General features: G+C 49.5%; 1 pseudogene; it reads left to right on the top strand.

Moving 5' to 3' along the window:
* Nucleotides 1-7755: 7755 nt before the first annotated feature.
* Nucleotides 7756-10065, top strand: LOC114699117 (annotated as a pseudogene).
* Nucleotides 10066-23158: the final 13093 nt, after the last annotated feature.

Here is a 23158-nt window from a genome sequence, read left to right on the forward strand (position 1 = left end):
AGCTGACTGAGAAGGAAAAGTTGTTCTGTGCGGGAGAGATGCAGTCTGATGGCCCTGGAAACTTTGAGGAAGTGACTCCTACAGTAGTACTTTTGACAGTTCCATGGCACTGTACAATCTTCACATGCCCAATCCAGCTCAGTCTATTTTCTACAGAGCCGGGTTGATTTACAACCTCTGGTTAATGATCTTAACAAGGAGCAACATGTTCAATTCATAGGCTTATCTTTTCAGATAAAAACCAAGGAGGCCAACCATGCTCCGAGATCTACTACCCTGGGACGGCAAGCATCTCCCAAGCAGCATGTCCACCTTGATCGTGGGAAGCTTCAACTGTTCTCACTCAAAGACACAGGCTGATGGAGCCATCCTCTGAACGCTGCTGCTGCCCCAAGGGGAGAGGGGGCGGGACTTGATGCAGCGGATACCAGCTCTAAAAGGTTTACTCTAGAGAGGACACAGATGGCTCGCATGCTGTTTGGCTAGAACAGACCACGTGGAGAAGTGTGATCCCATCAGGTGATTCGGAGGAGCAGGGGGAGAATGGAGGCAACTAGCTCTAATGTCATCTATGTCCCAGGCCTTAGTTCTCATCGAAATCAATAGGCAGAAAAAGGCATGTGTCTTACGGGGCCAAACTAACATCTGCTCTCTACGATGTTCTGCCACCCCCCATTGTCTCCATGAAGAAGAAAGCCAGGCCATCATATGGTTATGGAGAGTCCAGTGACCATGGTTATATCAGCCTTTCCCTTTTCTTCCAAATACTATTAAGCACGTGAGTACGTATATAAAAGGAGCCTTCGTGGACTGTTGATTGGATGTTGTCACTGTCCTGGGCACTATGGTGGAACCCAAAGACAGAATGCCAGGGTTAAACAGCAAAAGGCTTTTCCTTCATTTGTTAAGAAAAGTTGAAAAGAGTAACTGGGGTCCATGGAAACCACTGAGAGTCTTCAGCCCCACGCAGACGCTGCTCCTCACAGGCTCAGGCTTCCTTCCTTCCGAGTCAGAAGGAGAAAAGAAGGACTGGGTATCCAGGAAGAAGTCATACTGCCGGCTCATCAGGAAGAAGTAGCGCTGCCTGCTCATCGGGTGTCTGTCCCTGGTAGTGTTTTCTAAAATGTGGATCAAGCCGAGTGTGGCCAGCCAGGAGGATCACAAGTTCAAAGCCAGCCTGGGCTTCAGCTTTGTCTCAAACCAATTTAAAAACAAACAAATAAATGCATGCATAAATATGTAACGTGGATCAACAGGTGTAATCTTCCTAAGGATAATTTTGAAATTCTATCTCAAGTTCACTGACCTAGGGATTTTAATATAAGTGAGTGTGCTGTTAATTGTCATCAATTAGTGACATTTAACGTCAGTGTCCATATTTGCATTTCCCCGTTCCGACAGATTGGGTCTTACTTACCATGACTATTTTAATATGTCAGATTCATGAGAAAAGATGTGGTTGACTAAAGGGTTGACAAGATGGCTCCGTGGATGAAGGCTTTTGCTGCCAACCCTAATGATCTGAGTTCAAACTCTGAAGTCCACATGGTGGAAGGAGAGACCTGACTCCTATCACTGGTCCTCTGACCTCCATACGGGTACTGTGGCATGCCTACACCCCCACCCCCAACCAATCAGAATCAAATTAAATGCAAATGAATAATTCAACAGCAGCAAAAAAAAAAAAAGTGAATATTACAAAGGCTCTATCCACGTTAAGAACAGAAGGGCCCAGGGACGCCCTAGTTTGCCGGGCGGTGGTGGCGCACACCTTTAATCCCAGCACTCGGGAGGCAGAGCCAGGCGGATCTCTGTGAGTTCGAGGCCAGCCTGGGCTACCAAGTGAGTTCCAGGAAAGGCGCAAAGCTACTCAGAGAAACCCTGTCTCGAAAAACCAAAAAAAAAAAAAAAAAAAAAAAAAAGAACAGAAGGGATGGTGTCGTGCCATGCTGTTCTGGGGACGCTCTCATTGTAGGGGAGTGTGGAGTCCTCCCCTGATGCATGAGTAGACACACTAAGCACAGCCCATTCTCAGCCTGTGGGTCGTGACCCTCTTGGGTTGAACGCCTGCACATCAGATATTTACATTATGATTAATAACAGTAGCAAGAATACAGTTATGAAGAAGCAACAAAATCATTTGATGGTTGTGGGGGGGGTCGCCACATCATGAGGAACTGTATATTAAAAGGTCACAGCGTTAGGAAGGTTGAGAACCACTGCTCTAAAGAGAAACAGCAAACAAACCGTGGTCCCTACCAGCTTTTGTTTTCAAAAAGAGTGTGGCTTTCAGTCGGTGGCGCACGCCTTTAATCCCAGCACTCGGGAGGCAGAGCCAAGTGGATCTCTGTGAGTTCAAGGCCAGCCTGGGCTACCAAGTGAGTTCCAGGAAAGGCACAAAGCTACACAGAGAAACCCTGTCTCGGAAAACCAAAAAAAAAAAAAAAAAAAAGAGCATGGCTTTTCGTTTCTGATCAAATCGACTAAGATATGATGAGCACACGTCAGTCACACCAAGCCTTACAGGGACACAGAGTTGATAAGAGTGCAACACGGCTCTCTCCTGAGCACACATTGTAGACAGGAAATGGAATAGGAGCAAGCCTATGATTCCGCCAATGGTTTGCCGAAAGACTCGAGGTTACCTAGTTTAGTTAAGAAATTTCTAACTTCTCTTCTTTGACCTCCATTGCCTAGGAACTGACAAACAGATTCTGCTTAGACTCCAGGACAAGACCCCGCCCCCTTTTTGCTGCTGGGGGCGGGGGGGGGGCCGGAAGGGGGTTGGAGACACCACACGACCCTTCCCAGTTTCCTCCGAAAGCTTGCTTCCTATGCTAAGCGCTAAGTGGTTCCACCCACTACCACAGTCTTGCCTGTGACATGCTGACCACACTCCTCTCCTCAAAACCACTTTCTTCCCCTACACCCAATGCGCAGACCTTCATTTGCTAGACCGAGCATCCGGTATCCAAAAGGATGCAGACAAGCAGCGTTTCCAACTTCAGGGGTTGGGAGGTGTATTTAGAAATACTATTTACATAGAGTTTCCTGGCCAAACATTCCTAATGTGAAAAATCTTAAAATGTGAAATATTCTAACTTGGGGCATGCTGATGATGCTCAAAAGATTTGGATTTTGGAACATTTCAGATTTCCAGATTAGGGGTGCTCAACAGAATCCCCCGGCAACCAGAAATCAGGACTTCCCACTGATACGGATATTAGTTATTCCTTCTGCAGGACCTGCGTGCCTCTAAGGAAGCTTCGTGTCAGAAATGCACAGCCACCACCCTGAAGCAGAAATGCAGGTCTGGTGGTGCTGGTGGTGAACCGAGCCAGCCTAGCATGGGGGCGGGGGACTGCAGGGGAGAGTCAGGAAGGAGCAGAGTGAGGAGGCCGCACACGCCGCCACCCACCGGAGCACCCTGCGGCCCTTAAGAGAAAGAAATGAGAACCAGAGGTGTCCCACTTTGAGGGCGTTGATTCTTGAGAACCGCAGGCCTGAGAGGTGGACTTCCTGTTCTCTGTTTCCACTTCCCCCGAGCGAAGGGAGGAGGCTGGAAGCGGAGACCAGCAGCCTGAGCTCTCTGTAATCAGGACTGAGACTTTTGGACCTAGTTAAGTTCCACTCATGAAGGGGGGGGGGCAGAGGTTTACCTCCAAGGATGGGAGCCCTCAGAGAATGAATGTACAGCCTCCAAGGCAGGAGAGAAGCTCTGATTGGTTTATGTGTACAGTGAATTCCTTGTGACCTATTGCCCACCACAGCAGGGTAAATGGACAGGAGGCCCCCACAAGAGGCTTTGTGCTTCATGGTGGGTTTTCCATACTGTTTAGGGTTGAATCTAAGCCTTTCTGATCAGTTACATGTAACACTGTTTTGGGTGACTTACAGAGAACAACATGGCCACTGTTCTAAGAGAGTATTTTGTCCCTGAAGGCCCTGGTCTAATCTTTAAAGAGTTTACGTGAGGAAGGGTGTTAAGGTTAGCAGACTAAGCTAAAGTCCTGTGTGTGTGTGTGTGTGTGTGTGTGTGTGTGTGTGTGTGTGCATAAATAAGGAATATGGGTTAACTTAAAATGTGAGCTAGTTAGTAATAAGCCTTAACTATCGGCCGAGCATTTATAATTTTTTTGTTTGTTTGTTTGTTTGTTTGTTTTTCAAGACAGGGTTTCTCTGTGTAGCTTTGCGCCTCTCCTGGAACTCACTTGGTAGCCCAGGCTGGCCTCGAACTCACAGAGATCCACCTGGCTCTGCCTCCCAAGTGCTGGGATTAAAGGCGTGCGCCACCACCGCCCGGCAAGCATTTATAATTAATACTAAGACTCTGTTGGTTATTTGGGAACTGGTGGGCAGGTGGGAAGGAAACATCCACCTACAAATAATTTATCAAATTACAACTTTATTTGGCTCTGGGTCTGGGAAGTAAGTCTAAGCCCGTGTTTGGTATCTGGTGAGGACCTATTGCTGTGTTTTAACCTGGCAGACACATGGTGATGTGCGTCATCTTGGATCTCCCTGTTGTGAAATCACTGTCACTACAGCGACTCCAGCCTCCTTCTGTCATCTAATGGTCTCTTAAAAGCCACATCCTAGTGTGTTTTCTGTTACTGTGACAAACACCATGACCATTAGCAACTTGGGGAGGACAGGGTTTATTCAGCTTACAGTTTACAGCCCATTAGGGAGCGAAGTCAGACAGGAACTAGAGGCAGGGACTGGAACAGAGGTTATGGAGGAACACTACTTACTGGCTTGTTCTCTGTGGTTTGCTCATCCTGACTTCTGCCTTCTTCCTTCCCTCCTCCCCTCCCTCCCTCCCTCCCTCCTTCCTTCCTTCCTTCTTTCCTTCCTTTAATCAAGACAGGGTTTCCCTGTGTAGCCCTGGCTGTCCTAGAACTCACTCTGTAGACCAGGCTGGCCTCGAACTCAGAGATCTGCCTGCCTCTGCCTCCCGAGTGGTGGGATTAAAGGTGTACTTCATCACATCCGGCTTCTCATACAACCCAGAACCACCTGTCCAGAGATGGCACCGCCCACAGTGAGCAGGACCCTCCCATATCAGTCATCAGTCAAGAAAGTGCCCCACAGGCCAGCTTGATTGGAGGCATTTTCCCAATTGAGGTTCACTCTTCCCAGACGATCCTGAAATGAACCAAGTCAGTGACGAGTGCAGGCCCGATCCCCACAGACATTCATTGCACACACCTTTGGAGACAGTTTCTAGCAGATGAACATGCAGATAACACACTTACACCTAACCCTTGTCCTGGGCTTTAGCCCTAATGTCACCTTGGAGAAGCTGGCTCTGACCATCTCATGCTGTTTTCTAGCATGACAGTGACCTGTTTATTTCCCTTCGACACATCACATTCTACGTAGGTTTGATTTATTTGTTTAACTCTCTTGGTCACTGTAGCTGCAGGAGGATGCATGCTCCGGGAACACAGAGCCGTGGCTGACTGGAGCGTGAATACATTCACAGCTAGTATAGTGGCTGGCCACAGCAAATCCCCATCAAATGAATGAAATAAGGTGGTTTTGCTTCATACCCACAAATTACAGTTATACACTAAATATACCCCTGAGGACCATCTGATTTGTTAACTTTTCTTTTTTTTTTTTTTCTTTTGGTTTTTCGAGACAGGGTTTCTCTGTGTAGCTTTGCGCCTTTCCTGGAACTCACAAACTCATTTGGTAGCCCAGGCTGGCCTCGAACTCACAGAGATCCGCCTGGCTCTGCCTCCCGAGTGCTGGGATTAAAGGCGTGCGCCACCACTGCCCGGCTTGTTAACTTTTCTAATGTCTGGATTTGTCTGAGACACGGGGTTTATGACAGCATTCCCTGCTATATTATTGGAACAAGGATGGGCCAGAACTGTATTTCATATATGGTATAACCATAATAAGAGAAAATAGTGTCATAAACCAGTCTACAATGTGAAGCCCTGAGCTAACTGCAGTTCTAACCGGTTTTATTCTCCCTCAGGAAAGAGGAAAACTGTTCAGCCAGTACCCATAGGGTGGCTTACAACTGTCTATGATTGCAGGTCCAGGGTTTGACACCCTCTTCTGATCTCTGAGGGCTCCTATACGCACATGGTACACAGAAAACACTCAAAGACATATGAAAACAAATAAAATATACTACATAGACATTTAAACAAAATTTAAAAGCCTCAAATTAGAAAATATTTTCTAGAAAAACAACATAACAAACTTCACTGAAATTATTATACATTGTCTATCTGGCAAATCCTACTGAGGAAATGCTATGAATTTGTAAACCCACATAAGCTAATTGGATTAATGTTATATATTATGAAATTGATTAATTTGAAAACACCTAAATGCAATCAAGTATGTAATTAGAAATATATATTTATACATACTTATACAAAATAGTGGTAGAATAGTATTACATATAGTTTTATGTTTAGAAAGGTCATTTTATTTTCACGAAGTGTTTAATTACTGGGAAAAAAGTCCATGTTATGATATCAAGTGGAGAAAAACAGTCAACTAAAAGCATACACTATATCCCCAATTTGCTCTAAGTATACATGTGAATGTATAGAAAAGTTTATAAAGTTGGGTTGGAGAGATGGCTGAGCAGATAAGAGCACTTGTTGCTCTTGCAGACGACCTACATTTGGTTCTTAGCATCCATAAGGAGGCTCACCACCCTCTGTAACTCCAGTTCCAGTAGATCCAATGCCTTCTTCCGGCTCCATAGGTCCCGGGCACAAATGTGCACACCCACCCACATACATACTTGCAGGCTCTCACACATACACATCAAATAAAATAAAAAAAAGAAAGAAATCTTAAAAACAGAAAAAAAGTTTAATGAAAAGGGGAACCGGAGAGATGGTTCAGTGATTAAGAGCACTTGCTGTCCTTGAAGAGGCCCCAGGTTGATTCAGAGCACCCAGGGGATCCGATGTCCTCGTCTGGACTCTGTAGTCACCAAACATGCTTGTGGTGCACAGCCATCTGAGCAGGCCAAACCCCCATACCCATAAAATAAAATAAAAGTCTAATGGACATAAATAATAAACAACCACATACAGTGCCTTCATACTCACTAAAAGGTTTTGCTAACATAACAAAACGAAAAAAAGCCAAACCTGGATGGACCAAGGTGGGAAAGCGCCAGCTACAGCTGTAAGGTTGAATCAGTAACCTCCCGGCAATGTCCCAGAGAGCTGAGGTAAGTCAGGATGGATGCTCAGCATGTGAGTCCCTTATCTAGAAAACCCTGTTGAGAGACTGGAAAATACACCAGAAGGAGGAGCCAGGGTGACCTTTTGAACTGTTGGATCAATGTGTTTAAAGCCAGGCACACTGAAACTCTCAACCATCCTAATCTTTCGACCCTTTTGAGTTCCTCCTGTCGTGGTGACCCCGCCCCCAACCACAATTATTTTCATTGCTACGCCATCACTGCAGTTTTGCTACTGCTATGAATTGTAATGTAAATAGCTATGTTTGCCTGTGGTCTTAGGCGACCCCTGTGAAAGGGCTGTCGGATCGCAAGGGGTCGCGACCCACGGGTTGAGAACATGTCTGTTCGGTCTAACCCCTCGACTTTGCCTGTAAGAAGACTCAAGCTCCTGTTCCTCCTCACTGGGCGCATCAGCCGGTCAATCTCCTGTACTGACATCAGAAAGCCCGCTGTAGGGTGCTGTTCAGAACCCAGCCCCCCCCCCCCCCCGCCCCCGCCCCCCCCCCGCCCCCGCCTGCCTTTATTTTCCTAACAGGGAGTTTTCAGCGTGTGTCAGGTTGTGTTAAAAGCTGAAGGTGGGCCAGGGGTAGTGGCTCTTCTTGCCTTTAATCCCAGCCTCCAGGAGGCAGAGGGAGAGGCTGTCCGATTTCTGTGAGTTCCGGCCCAGCGTGGTCTACGCGGCGGGTTCCAAGGTTCAAGGTGATTCCAAAAAAGAGTTGGGTTCCAAATCCCGGTCTTGGTACACTCTCAAGCTACGGACACCAGGGGCGGCTTGCAGCAGTACTCAGGTTTTACTGCGCATGTCCCTGGCCTTTGTACTCCCCCAGAGTTAAGGAAAGAGGGCAGCCTTGTCACCCCAGCTCTCACGAGGACAGCCCCACCCTAGGGTGCTTTCAAAGGACCCACTTTATCCGATACTGTCTCCCTTTCCTGTTGATAAGAGATAGGTTCATAACATCAATCATGCATGTAAGTAAAATGCCCAGAGGGCAGCCCCACCCACTCCCAGGTCAGTCTAAATCCTGGAGCGGCGGTGCACGCTCAGGAGCCGCTTCGGAAAGATGAGGCTCCCGGAAGGCAGCACCTTGAAGTTCCCTGTGACCCTGTATTGGGGCTGCCGCCTGTTCCTGGCCCTCTGCGTGCTGCGCCTCGGAGTGACTCTCATCTGTTACCTGCATGGTGACGACCTGTCTTGGCAGGTGCATGTCCCCAAGCTGCTGCAGGGCGCCACCAGCGCACAGCCCTCCCAGGAGCTCCAGCCTACGCCTCCTTCGAGCACCTCCTCACATCGGCCCCCTTGGGCAACCTCACTTCGATCCAAATGTCTCCCATAGCGTGGCCTGCTTGTCCCGAGGAGTCCCCGCTGCTCCTTGGTTCCATGCGGACTGACTTTAACATACAAGACAGGAAGATGGGCGGCTGACACCCCCGCGAGGACTGAGTCTCTCCTCACAAGGTGGCCACCCTCATCTCGTTCTGCAACAGAGAGGAGCATCTCAAATACTGGCTGTATTATTTACGTCCAGTCTTGCAGCGCCAGCAGCTTGGCTGTGGTGTCTACGTCATCAACAGAGCTGGAGATACCATGATCAATCACGCTAAGCTCCTCCCTGTAGGCTTTTGGGAGGCCTTAAAGGAACATGACTGCCACTGTTTCGTGTTCAGCGATGTGGACCTCATTCCCAGGGATGACTGCACGGCTTACACGTGCTTCTCCCAGCCTCAGCACATTTCTGTGGTGATGGACAAGTTTGGGTTCAGCCTGCCTTGTCAGCATTATTTTGGAGGCATCTCTGTAGTTGAAATTTTCTTTGGGCTGCCAACCAGCTTCCAAATAAAGACACTGAGACGTGTTATTAATTATGAATGCTCAGCCTTAGCTTGGACTTGACCCACGAGCTCTTTTAGCTTAATTTAACCTGTTTCTGTTTATCTACATTTTGCCTTGGGGATTTTGACTTTTCTCTCATTCCGTAGGTCCTGCTTTCCTCTTCCTCTGTGTCTGGCCCCTGGCACCTCATTGTTGTCCGTTTCTTTCTTCCTCAAGCCTAAATTTCTCCTACTTACTCTCCCTGCCGGAAATTCTGCCTGTACCCCCTCCCTTGCTATTGGCCATTCAGATTTTTTTGTTTTGTTTTGTTTTTGTTTTTTGTTTTTCGAGACAGGGTTTCTCTGTGTAGCTTTGCACCTTTCCTGGATCTCACTCTGTAGCCCAGGCTGGCCTCGAACTCACAGAGATCCGCCTGGCTCTGCCTCAAAGACCAGTTAGGTGCCTTAGGGAGGCAAGGTGAAACACCAACACATTCTTACATAATTAAACAAATGCAACACATCTTTGCATAGTTAAACAAATATTCCGAGACACTGCTCTCAGCAAACAGCAATTTTTCTCTATCAGCAGATTCCCTAATAACTATTGGGGCCGGGGAGGAAAAGATGATGCCATTTTTAGCAGATCAGTTTATAGAGGCATGTTCATATCTTGCCTGAGTACTGTGATCGGGAGGTGTCATATGATCCGACACAAAATCGACCACATAAACAGACCCTATCCCGAGAGGTTTGATAGGCTCGCACACACAACTCAGCCGGTTTAGTTTGCTGGTTTTAATTCACTTATTTACCAGGTGTCGTATAAACGAAAGAACCTACTGTATTCAGGATTCACAGTAGACATCGGGACACCCAGCACACAGAACCGAAAGGTGATTCAGACGCTCTGCTGCTGTGTCTCTTGCTGTCCTGGCAAGCCTCCTCGTCACGCAGACCCTTTGCAGAAGGCCTGGATGAACCGAGAGCTTTGCACACAACATGGCTCAGGAGTGGATGTGTGACAGTGTAAAATGGTCAGCCTCTGGGGTTTCTTGGTCAAGCCCACAGCGTTACCCAATGTGGTGACCGTGGAGAACATGGAAGCTGCTAAACTGAGAAATGGGTAAGAATTCTGTATTAATGAGTGAGGTCATGTCTGCATGAGAAGTTGAAGAATGCTGCTGAATTCCAATTAGCAGGATTTAAAAAAAAAATTTTTTTTGTTTTAACAGAAAACCACCAAATTTCAGGAAGTCTCATGATCTGTCCTTCTTTCATTGGTATGTAAACATAATCACTCTGTGTGTGTGTGTGTGTGTGTGTGTGTTGTTCTCTTAGCAGAAGGTTTTAAAAACTTGAACCTGGAGAAGAGGGAGGGGAAACTGTAGTCAGGATATATTTTGTGAGAAAATAATCTATTTTCAAGAAAAGGAAAAATGTCTTTAAAAGTTTGGAGTATTTTTTTGTTGTTGTTTGTTAGAATATTTTGGCTTTTCAAGACAGCATTTCTCTGTGTAGCTCTGGCTATCCTGGAACTTACTCTGTAGACCAGGCTGGTCTCGAACTCAAAGAGATCCACCTGTCTCTACTCCTGAGTGCTGGGATTAAAGGTGTGTGCCACCAATGCCAACAAGTTCTTGGTGTTTTAAAGAACAAATTGAGGTTTAAGCATGTTGTAGCTTGAGTTTGTGTTGATCCCAATCAGTGCTATGTCATAATAATTTATCTGTCTGGCCATAATATATCAACTTGAATTTCCTTTGTATTTAATTGTGGTGTTTCAAATAATGGTAGAGGACTGAGTATTTCTCAGAAAAAATGAACATAAGCTGTGTTGGCCACAAAGAAACCTCTGATAGGCCAAGTTTTATGAGAAGGAAAATCGCCTTCTGGTCCTTGGGGAGGGCAAGACCTCCTGGTGAGTATTCTCCTCAGCAGACCTCTGGGGCAGGAGCTAGGGAGACAGCATCTGCCCACTGGACGGAACAACCCCCCATCCCTCACTTCCACAGGAGGGCAGGGAGGAAGGCCCCTCAGCTTCCTGGAACTGACTCCTGGGGCCCTAGGCTGTGGGGCTGAAATCACAACAATCACATTGTTCACCACGGTTCAGTGGCTCCCTGGCTGAAGGAAGGGCCTGCTCCGTCAAGCCCCATCCCAGGACCTTCTGGGCCACACCCCCTGACCCTCCATGCCTCCCCGGCTCTGCCTCTCCCTCATTCCTCCCTTCTCCCTTTTCATTCCTTCACTCCGTTTCCCTAAAACCTGCCGGTGATTGTTTCCTTCCATCAGAGATCTAGAAAGTTCGGCTGAACCCACACCCTGTTCCTCCTGAGAACGCTGTGCCTCCTGCCATCACTCAGGGTTTAGCCGGTGTCCTGTTCCTCAGGCTACCCCCCCCCCCACAGGTGTGTCACTCACAGCCTCACCTGGGATAGCCTGGGGTGAATAGCCAGAGGTCCCTTAAACCTGGAGGGACTTGGAGTCTAATCCCAGAGCTCTGCCCTTTGCCTGTGGCAGCCAAGGCCCCAACCGCTATCCTGTGAGCACCAGCCCCAAGTCCAGGACTAGGCTGCTGCGCTGATGGCCGGCCTTGACCCTGTTTTATTTGTTTGTTTGTTTGTTGGGGTTAGAAACTGTCTTAAAGCAGCCCGAGTATGCTAAGTATAGGTTTCTGTCAGTTCCTCAGGCCTTAAGGTCATTAAAACGGGGGCTGACTGAGGTGAGAGGGGCATGGGGAACGCAGAAGTCCACCTCTCTGTCTCTAGATCCTGACTTGTCTTTTAAAAGGAAGGAGACAGACGAGACACACTGAGTACTGCCACCTTCCTGGCCCCTAAAACCCAGACTCTGCCTAGTCTCTGGGTTGTTCCCGTTACATCTCCTTCATGTTAAGTACGGGCTCATTCTCAGAGTCAAGGGAAATTGTTTTCCTATCACCCTCTCCCGACTTGTTGACCCCCTAGAGATCTCAGGTCCTCCTCTGACTCCAGGCTCAAGGCAACACAGACATGTTGGGCCTAGGCGTTTGCCTGGCCGGGAGATGCTGTGGTCAGCATCCTCACCGAGTGTAGGACCGAGGGTTCAGTCACCCTGGAGTTATAACCGTGATATCATACCCTGTGACTTCTTCTGTCTGCTCTTTTGTTGATGACCTTTGGGAAAATCAGAGGCACAGGAGAGCAAAGGAAAGGCTGTGCCAGCTTTTGGTAGGATGGGGGGGTTGTTCAGTGGGGCTGGGGACACAGGGAACACCATGGGGGTTGAGTAGGGTCGGGGGACACAGGGGACTGTATCTCACATTGATGTTCAGAACAGACAATTGTATTTTTGCCTTTGAAAATGTAATAATATAATGTGAAGAAATGAACCTATCTCTGTTAAAAAAAAAAAACTACTAATAGAAATACTCATAAAAACATCTATCTGCATTGAACGTGTACAGGTTTCCTCCTCCTCCTCCTCCTCCTCTTCTTGTCATTCCTGAACTAACACAGCGTGTCTACCGAGCACACAGCCTGTGTGATGTGTTGGGTATTTTAAGTCAACCAGAGATGACTGAAGGTGTGCGGAGGGCCGTTGGCTCGGCTGTAAACACCACGCCGTCTCAGAAGAGGGGCTAGATCACTGTGGATCTGGGTATCCGTCCCTGGACTTCAAGGGGATTCAGGATACACCTAGGCCCAGCTCTGCTGGCGACCTTTTCTTCCCTGTTTATTTTTCAAACATTTGCCTCCTTGACTCTCATGTTGCCACGCTGTGCTCCCTCCCACCCAGACACACTCTGCGTCCACCCACGGCTCCTTCCTCAAATGCGTTCTCCCCACAGATGTACTTATTTGGACTGGCTGCTGCCGCCTTTTTTTTTTTTTTTTTTTTTTTTTAAATATTTTTCATTTATTTATTTACTATTTACTATGTCTTGTGAGGTTGCCATGGCATATATGTGGGAGTCAGAGAACAGCTGTTGGGAGTTTTCAGAAGTTGGTTCTCGCCTTCTATCACGGGGGTCTCAGGGATTGAACTCGGGTCCTTGGGCTTGGCAGCAAGACCCTTTACCCTCTGAGCCAGCTTGCCAGCCCTCGTTTCTTTTTATTCCCAACAGATGTGTGAATGGACTTCCAGTTTCAGCTTGGCTAAAGAAAAAAATTCAATATACTTGTTAATGATGGCAAGGCAGGTTTTATTCAGGGGAGTCATGGCAATGGGTATGAGGACCACGAGATGGAATGTGGGGGAGAGAATGGGTTCAGCCCCATCTTCCAGGTGATGGGACGTTAGTCCCCATACTCAGGTGTTAGTGTTACATGGAGTTGGCACCTCTGGGAGGTAGTTAGGGTTAGGTGAGGGTCTAAGAGCTGGGCGGAAAAGAAGCCTAGGCTAGGACGCTTCCTCGGCATCGGCATGTGAGGTCTTCAGCCTTGTTAGGATGTAGCCAGAAGGCTGCACCAGGGTCCAGCGCCATTCTCTTGAGCTTCCCTGTGTGTGTGTGTGTGTGTGTGTGTGTGTGTGTCTGTGTGTGTCTGTGTTTGTGTGTGTCTGTGTTTGTGTGTGTCTGTGTGTGTGTCTCTCTGTGTGTGTGTGCGCGCGCGTGCGCGCGCGTGCACGCGCGCGTCTCTGTGTGTGTGTCTGTGTGTGTGTGTGTCTGTGTGTGTGTCTGTGTGTGTGTGTCTGTGTGTGTGTCTGTGTGTGTATGTGTGTGTCTGTGTGTGTGTGTATGTGTGTGTCTGTGTGTGTCTGTGTGTGTCTGTGTGTGTGTCTGTGTGTGTATGTGTGTGTCTGTGTGTGTGTCTGTGTGTGTATGTGTGTGTCTGTGTGTGTCTGTGTGTGTGTGTGTGTGTGTGTATGTGTTTTCTCCCCATCTCAGCTATGCAGTTAGAGCAGAAGACGAATACATCATCTCTTCGTCCTTCCTGTCTGTCTTTCCCGTCCGTCTCTCTCCACTGACTGCCGTAGTGGACAAGCCTGAATCTTTAGCTTTAAGACAACGCCTGCTCTCACACCTTCAGGCCTGGTGTCACCTTTCAGTCCTGCACCCTGGGAATTCCTTCTTTGCTGGTTCCAGGAGACAGCCTCCCTCCCTGTTTCCTTCAGGCTTCTCCACCGAGAGGGAAGCTTCAGGGAGCCACGGCAGAAAGCAAGAGCGCTGGCCGTGTTGGAAATGGGTGGTTTCGAGAAGAAAAAAAAATTAGAATTAGAGTCACAGGACTTGTTATTGTCTTTGGATAGGGGATTAAAAGAGGATTCACGGGAGTTAGCTTTGGGGGTTGGGGAGGCTGTTTGTGTAGCCCCCAAAACTTACATAAGGCAGTTTTATAACACATGGTGCTTTCTTCTCCTTCTGTCTGAGACACATGGTGGTGGGCAGGGAGGTCCTGTGAGAAGGAGGGAAGGCTTGGAGTTGTGCCCTTCTGCTGGGCGGCTTTCCCAGTGGGAAGGCCAAGGTGAAAGGGGCCTGGCCTGATGAAGCCTTTACCCCTAGACACAGCTGGCCCCTTCTCAGTGTGTCCTCATGACCTTTCCCCTGGAGTCCCCCCATTAGATATGGTGACCCTAGTTAGCCTTTTAAGTATCCAGTGGGAGACCTGCTCCCCCCCCCCCCAAATCGGCACAGCAAGAGTTAAGGTTTCAACCAATGAAACTTTGTCAAATATTCCATCCACGAGGGAGCCGTGCTTTTACGAAGGACCATTGTTGTCTCCCAGCATCCACATGGCAGCTCACAACCATCCGTAACTCCTGTTCCAGGGGGACCCGACGCCCTCTTCTGGCCTTCAGGGGCACTGCATGCAAGTGGTGCACAGCCATACATCGCGGTGGAACACTCATATGAATAAATTTCTAACGAAAAAAATTTTTTAAACATGACAGCCATTTTTAAAAATGAGATAATATGTTAGGTCACCTAGTGTCATTCTAGGAATTTAATATCACAAAATCTGAGTTTTGTACCAGTTGTTTTAGAAACATTCAAGTTAAAATGTCCCTGGAAAGCCAAAATGCCTGGCCAACAGTTGCTCATTTCACGGGAAAAGTGGGTTAAATAACTTGTACCAGGAGAGGTGAGATGTGAAGGGCCTTGGTAAATATCAGGAATTCCCAAGAACTATTATCTGTGATAGCAAAAGGAAGAAAAGGCAACTTCGTTACCCAGGGATTGGCATATGATAAGGAGTCCAGGTGTGTCTTAATCAGTACCCATGCTGGCCTCATGGGGATCTGCTCCCCAAAAGGTCTTACTCACTAAGCGGTGGTATGAGAATAAGAACTGAGCATGCCATCAGGCACAGCCTCTCGATCAAGAGGAGGGTGGCTCTTTCCTGTAACCGCTCTTTCAAACTCAGCTGCTTACTAAGGCGAAGGGGATGTGATCCACACAGCCAGCGTACATGGGGAAACCGGACCTGGAACCACTGCAAATATTTATTGCGGGTTATTGCTGAGGGTGACTCAGGCTTCAGCTACAAAAAAACGACCCTCCCTGTTTTCCCTGTGACATGCCTCACGGCTAAAGGAGGTTAATGGGGCAGATCATTTGAATGCCGACCTCTGTATAACTAACTCTTGCAGTTCCAGAAAGGCACCCCGTCTCCGTTCCTCATCTTTAATTTCCACCAGTTTAAACAAGATTTTGTTTTTAACTTTGTGCCTAGGCGGTGGTGGGGGAGGGGCATGCGCACATGAGTGCAGGTGCCTGTGGAGGTCAGAAGAGGGCATTGGCTCCTTTGGAGATGGAGTTCTAGGTGGTTGTGAGCTGCCTGGTGGGGGGGTTGGGAACTTGACTTAGTCCTCTAGGAGAGCAGTGTGCACGCCCAGCTGCTGAGCCATCTCTCCAGCCCCCACCCAAATGTGTGTGTGCGTGTGCGTGTGCGTGTGCGTGTGTGTGTGTGTGTGTGTGTGTGTGAGAGAGAGAGAGAGAGAGAGAGAACACATGTATGGATGAGAACACGCATGTGGAGGCCAGGAGACAGCCAGAGATGTTCTCCAGAGATGTTCTCCTCAGGAGTGCTTGACTATCTCCCGTGGGACAAGGTCTCTCATTGGTCTGGAGCTCACTGTTAGGCTAGGCAGTCACCTCTCTTTGCCTCCTCAGGGCTGGGATTACAGAAGCACACCACCACACCCCTCTGTATGTGTATGTTCTGGGAGTCACACGCAGGGCCTCGTGCTTCCAAGGGAAGTACTTGACTGGCTGAGTCATCCTCCCAGCCCTCCCTCAGGCTTTGATTTATGTTCTCACTCTTAAATAGTCAAAATTCAGAACTTGAGCGCCCCCACTGGACCCCCAAAACAAACAAACGAACAAACAAACCCGTAACTTGCAGATTGATTCCTAAGGAGTTAAGCTTGTCACCAGATTGAAAGTCTGACAGTAGCTTGTGACATGTAACATTTCCTCCTAAAATATAACATGGAATCTACAAAACACTGCTAGTGGTGTATTCTGTTCTGAATTAACCACCCTATGAAAATATGCACTTATCTTATACTAGGAAAGTCTGCTTTGGCAGAGAAGAATGGGGCAGTTCTTTCTGTTTCTTTTTTTGGTTTTTTGAGACAGGGTTTCTCCATGTAGTTTTGGTGCCTGTCCTGGATCTTGCTTTGTAGACCAGGCTGGCCTCGAACTCACAGAGATCCACCTGACTCTGCCTTCTGAGTGCTGGAATTAAAAGCATGTGCCATCGCCGCCTGGCTGGGTCAGTTATTTCTAATTAACCAAAAGAACAGCTTGGCTGCAGTAGTACACACCTTTAATCCCAACACTTAGGAGACAAAGGCAGATCTCTCAGTTCCAGGACAACCAGGGCTACACAGAGAAATCCTGTTGCTGTGTATGCTATGAATATGTGTTGCTCTAATTGGTTGATAAATAAAATGCGGATTGGCCAGTAGCCAGGCAGGAAGTATAGGCGGGGCAAGTAGAGAGGAGAATTCTGGGAAGAGGAAGGCTGAGTCAGGAGACACCAGCCTGCCGTCCAGGGAGCAGCATGTAATGGCACACAGGTAAAGCCATGGAAAACATGGTGACATACAGATTAACAGAAATGGGCTGAGTTTAAGTGTAAGAGCTGGTCAGTGGTAGGCCTGAGCTAATGGCCGAGCAGTTTGAATTAATATAAACCTCTATGTGTTTACTTGGGTCTGAGTAGCTGTGGACCGGGCAGGACACAGGAAAACTTTCAGCTACATCCTGTCTCAAAAAAACCCAACAACAAACAAAAACAAAACAAAAAAACTCCAAAGGAACTGCTGTGGGATGATTTGTATGTCCTGTGGGAGCCCTTCTTGGGTTCTTTGTGGCGTTACCCAGCAGGTCCGTATAGAGGATGATTAGGACCATGGGCCTGAGTGCAGGTGTCTGAGATGGTCTGCACTTGGCTGTGCTGGGGGATGGTCTGTATGTCAAGTTGTTCTGATTGGTTAATGAATAAAACCTGATCGGCCGTGGCTAGGCAGGAAAGATAGGCGGGACTAACAGAGAGGAGAGATAAAGGGACAGAAAGGCAGAAGGAGACGCTGCAGCCACCGCAATGACCAGAGATGCTGCAGCTGCCGCCGCCATGACCAGAGACACTGCAGCCGCCGCCATGACCAGCAGCCTGTGAAGACGCCGATAAGCCACCAGCCACGTGGCGAGGTATAGATTTGTGGAAATGGACTAATTTAAGATATAAGAATAGTTAACAAGAAGCCTGCCACGGCCATACAGTTTGAAAGCAAAATAAGTCTCTGTGTTTACTTGGTTGGGTCTGAGCGGCTGTGGGACTGGCGGGTGGCAGAGGTTTGTCCTGAATGTGGGCTAGGCGAAAAACTCTAAAGCTACAAGGAACAGTTAGAAAAATTTACCAACAAACTGGGAACCTGGGAGGAGGCATTGACAGATAGGGTCCTCCCTCTGTCCCCACTTATTCCCACCATGTACACATTTGTTTTCACCTTGTTGTTATAGCTCTCATTTTATTCATATATTCAGGCCTTCATCTCTAGTCCTGGGGGTCTGGTTGTCAGTGGACTAAGCCAACCATTCTCCTCTCACTGTGGGTATTTAGCAATGGGCAGGGGCTGGAATCCTTGCTGAGGACTGTGTGGAGATGGCTGCCTGCATGCTCTGCGCTGAAAAGAGACGTGTAGAACATGCTTCCTGTTTCTAGAGTCTGGAAGTCACACTCATCTTATGACCATGAGGAAAGTGCGTAGCTAGCTGAGGACAGACGACAAGGAGAAAGACAGGAAGCATTCAGGTTCCAAGATGAACTGGGCTACAGTAGGACATGCTTCTCCCTGGGATTTTCTTATTTCCTAAAGCATGCAGGGCACAGTTGGGTCACAGTTTGTACCTGATAAGCTTCCCAGAAGTGTGTGTGGAGGTCTGTTTCTGCCGGCTCTTCTTTCCACCACCTTTTTCTTAAGGTGTCTGCTTTGCCATTCATGCATTCTATGATGCAAGGGACATTGCTGTGGAAATTGGTGTCTGGGCGGCCTGGGGTGGAGGCGCTTCCTCCACACAGGATTCACTTTGTCAGGCCCTGTGGGCTCTGCTGGCCAAGGACAGCTTCAAGCTGACACCTGGTTTGAGGTTCCAGAAGACAGCCTGCCCTCCAACTCTCCCCCAGCCAGTGAGTGTGGCTGGGGTCAGCCCTTGTGGGGCAGCGTTTCTGCTTCTTCACTTTAAAAACCAAAGTTTATTTTCTGTGTATGGCCATTTGCCTGCATGTATGTCTGTGCACCACACATATGCAATGCCTGCAGAGGCCAGGAGAGGGAGCTGGATCCCCTGCATCTGGAGTGACAGATGGTTGTCAACCATCATCTGGGTGCTGGGAACTTAACGGAGGTCCTCGGCAAGGACAGCCGTTGCTCTTAACCAGTGAGCCACCTCTCCAGCCACGCCCCTCTGCTTTTTAACTCTAACTACCCTGTCATTGAGCCCAGTGCCCCATGTATGCTAGGCAGGTGTTTTACCAGCCAGCTGTATCTCCCAGCCTCTAAGGTAATGCTGGGTACATTGTGTCCAGCCTTGCCCTGTTCTGTGGAGAAGCAGAGAGGTGGGGGACAGGGCACGCCTTCCTGCTCAGTCCCTGACACCGGGGTGACGACTGCTGCCCACCAGCTGGGAACCTCACCCCATTCCACCTGCTGTGTGATGCTTGCCTTCAGTTACAAAGGACACCTCTGTACGGTGGCTGGTGACGGGATGGAATTGATGGCACGCACACAGGTCACCCCTTCCTTCCTAACGGCCAACCACGTCCTTAGGCCGCAGCCCATGAACAACCCTGCTCTGTGGGAGGCAGACTCGAGGCTTGTTGGTCTCCCCGCTGCACTGGACTGCTTCTGCAAACGTGTCTGTCTAGTGAGTGATAGGCAGCCGTATTCTCTGTGGACGGAAACTCGGGAGCCTTCCGTTAGCACAGCGAGGCTCTGTTCCCAAGGATGTCCAGATAATGTGACGGAGGTTAGGGACACGGAGAAGGCTGGCAGGAGGAACAAAGGGAGATGCATGTCTGTGTGTTGGGATGGAGTTACGGGTACCGAAGTTTCCAGATTCTTCTGCCCTTCTGCAATAAATTGTACAGAGACACGTGGAGAATTGTGGCAAGAGATAGTTTAATAACGGGGAGACCCAGCGGGGCCTGGAGGTGTGCCGTGCCTCCCCCGTGGCCTGTCTCTGAGTGGACAGAAAAGGGGATAACAGGTGAGGTCATCAGCAGAGTAACCCGTCTCCTGAGCCCATAGAACACGCAAGCGCCCCCCCCCCCCCCTCTGCTGAATGAAGAGCCAGGTTGTTGAATAGCAGCAGTCCCCTAGGATTTGAAACACTCCCTCCAGGAGGGGCCGCTCAGGATGCTCCAGAAGTGGAAACTTGGAAGATTCTAGAAGAGCCCTCCCTGGCTTTAGAGCGAAGAAAACTGAGGTGAGGAGCTTGCTGAGCTGCAGAGAGCAGAGATTCTCCGGGGTAGAGCGGCTTGCAGACTGAGCAGAGAGCGCCCGAGTTCCGGCCTCTATGAGTCCTCACACTCTTGCCCATACTGTCCCGCTGTTCTCTGGAGTATCTTCTTGGGTTGTTCCGTGCTGGGGGTGGTGGTGGGGGGGAAGGAATCTGTTTTGTTCCCAGGTTAGAACCAACTCGCTTACTGCTTCCTTTCCGAAGCGGCTTGTGCAACGCAGTCTTGTGCAATGTGGTCCCGTGGGTTTTCCTCCCGGCGCGGGAGGCCGTTTGTGGGTAAGAATGCCAGGTCTGCACCCTGTAAAGAGGCCACAGAATGCTCCCTGCCTCGGGCTAGCAGCTCTTATTCTAAGGACCTGGGGTCACTTTCTCCCAGGCGATGCCTGTTTACCGAAGATGGGCACCAGCAATAAACCAAAGTGCAACCTCACCAAAGTTCAACTTGGTGAACCCAGTGAGTTCACGGCAGGTTTTCAGAGACAAGCGCGGAGTGAAGGGTTATTTACAGAAGTGTGGGTGACCGCCCCCCACAAACAGCTGTACCACCACGAAGGCGGGTCCCTGCCAATCTTCAACCCCCTGTGTCCTCTGACATCTCCCACAGATCACTTGCTGATGAAGGTGTCCTGACTCTGCATTTCTCCACCCTAGCGAATGCCGGTTATCTCCTTGGCCATCGCCATAGACCTGATTAGCACTGGATTATCCGGCTGTGGTTGCCATGGCTACCGGGCGACGGGGGGGGGGGGGGGGGACGGGGGCAGGGGCAAAGTCCACGATGGCAACCTGTGGAAAAAGTGAAATACAACAGGCCTTTTATTAAAATTGTGCCTAGCTCCACTGCAGTGTGGTAGCTGTGAAGGTGACTGGGACCAGGCAAGGTGGTTTGGAGCCAGCACGGGGCACCGACATTCTGGGTCCAGCCTGAGTCTCAGCTTGCCTCTGTTTAGGAGAAGTCAACCCTCCTAAGCGTCTTCACTTCCAGCCTTAAAACAAACCAAACCAAACAAAACCAAACTTAGAAGGAAGCGTCTATAGGCTTCATTCAGAACGCTGTTGTATGAAGGTGATTTTTATAGAGATTTTAAGGACTTGATTTGAGATGATTTCTTCCCCAGGGTCTCTGCCTTCCTTATACTCCTCATAACTCACTGCGCCCACGCTGCCCCAAGCCCTGTGGAGCCTGTGCCCGAACAGCCTTGACCCTCCCTGCAGGGTGCCCTGGCTGCCACTCAGGCCTATCCAGAAACCAATGTCCCACGTGAAGGGAGGTGCTTCACCCAAAACAAGCATGCCCACGGGGTGACTCATCCACACACTGGCCCAGGCTGCCACAGCTGCACATTCCACAGGTTGTGTACAGTCTGTTGGAAGCCGGAAGTCTTGAGGCCGGAGTGTCAGCAGGACAGGTCAGGGAAGGCCATCGGTAAGCCTTCTCAGTGCATCCTCACGGGGGTCCTCGCTTATGTGACCTCTCCCCAGCCTCCCGCTGCCTCCCCTTCCTCTTACGGGGCTCACAGTCCGGTTGGAAGGGAGCCCATCCTCACGGCTTCAGCTGACCTAAATCATCTCCCTCAAGCTTCTGTCTCCAGTGCAGCCATGATCTCACATCCTAAGGCCTGAGGAATACCGAGGCTCAGCTTAGCGTGAACCGGGGATGTGGAGCCACACAAGCCCCACCTTAGACGGGGCAACTTTAAAGGGTCAGCCCACTCCGGAGCGCCCAGTTTTGACGCGGTCTCCACCTGCCTTCCCTCTCTCTCAGGGATACCCAGCAGCACCTCCCGGTAACTTCCTGAAGCCCAGGGTCCACCTCAAGAATCAGCTTCCTCTAGCTTGCAGGGGACCAGGTCCAAGGTACACACACCTCCATTTCTTTATTTTCTCCTGGGGGAAGGAACACCGGTATCGAGCGCATCCAGAAAACAGTGCTTCCAAACACCGCTCCCTCAGTATGAAGCAGGGAGTCACAGCCTGTAATCTTGAACTCAGCAGGCTGAGGCAGGAGGATGGTGAGTTCAAGGTCAGCTTTGGCTGTACAGCAAGGCCTGGTCTCAGACAAACCAAACAAAATAAAACAAAAACCCAGAGTGACCAGAGTGGAGGGTGATGAGGAGGGAGGGTGGGACAAAGAGCTGAGAGCCTTTCGGCACTTGCCTCTCCCTCCACTCTCATTGGCTCGGTCTTAGTTGGGGGCCCAGCGCCTCAGATTCTACAGAAACAAGGTACAGGCTCCGTACCTGCTTCTCCTTCCCGAGGCTTCAAACCATGCTCTTCTCTCTGCATATCAGAACTCAGGGCCTCGCCAGCCACCTCGGAAATGAAAATCACGTGGATGGAGAATTCAAAAAACTAGAAACTCTCTTTCTCTGAGGTCCCCACACCACAGAGCAGATAAGGGGGTGATCCGAGTCTGGACTATGGTTATAGTTGTTACAGGATGGGGTGGCTCTGGGGAGGCGCTGGACACCCTGGGAGGGATCTGAGGAAGGTGATCGTGCGACCAAAGGTGACCCCAGCCCTGGGAGCCTCTTCACATCTCTCTGTAATGTCACCGCCTGCCCATCTTTCTTGTGTTCTGACAAAGAGCAGCTCCGAAGAAGACGGGGGTGGGGGTGGGGGGGTGGGGGGTGGGGGTGGGGGTGGAGCTGAGGCCTTGCCAGGTCCCCTTACCCATCCTGAAGTGGATAGTGGGTCGGGAAGTGATTGCACATTGCAGACAGGCTTTTAGCTCGTTAGGCACCGCCATGGATGACGCGTGATGAATGTAATTGTCACATTCATGCAGAGAAAGCGTCACCGCCTGCTCAGTTGCTGTCCCCACGAGCAATGGGCCATTGTTCCCAGGTCCTAGAGCCTCAACAAAAGTGTATTTATGTCTGTCCTGTTTCCTCCAGGAGTCCCTTATACGCCCTATAGGAAGAAAAAAAAGTCACGTTGAGCCAAACACGTAACTGAGGTGAGGAGGACAGGAAGTGCTCCCAGATTTGGAAGGAAACTTCCTGAAAATCAGACAAGAGCAAAGAAAGCCTGGGGTTTCAGCTGTCGAGTCTGTCTCCGGCCTCCTGAGGGCCCCTGGAGGAGCGCGTGTCCCCCCTCTGCCCTGGGAGCGTCCTCCGCAGCTAATGTTAGAAGGGGGTTAAGTCATGGGGGGTTGGTAGGAGGCT

The sequence above is a fragment of the Peromyscus leucopus genome, chromosome 23 (genome assembly GCF_004664715.2).
Source record: "Peromyscus leucopus breed LL Stock chromosome 23, UCI_PerLeu_2.1, whole genome shotgun sequence".
NCBI classification, from domain to species: domain Eukaryota; kingdom Metazoa; phylum Chordata; class Mammalia; order Rodentia; family Cricetidae; genus Peromyscus; species Peromyscus leucopus.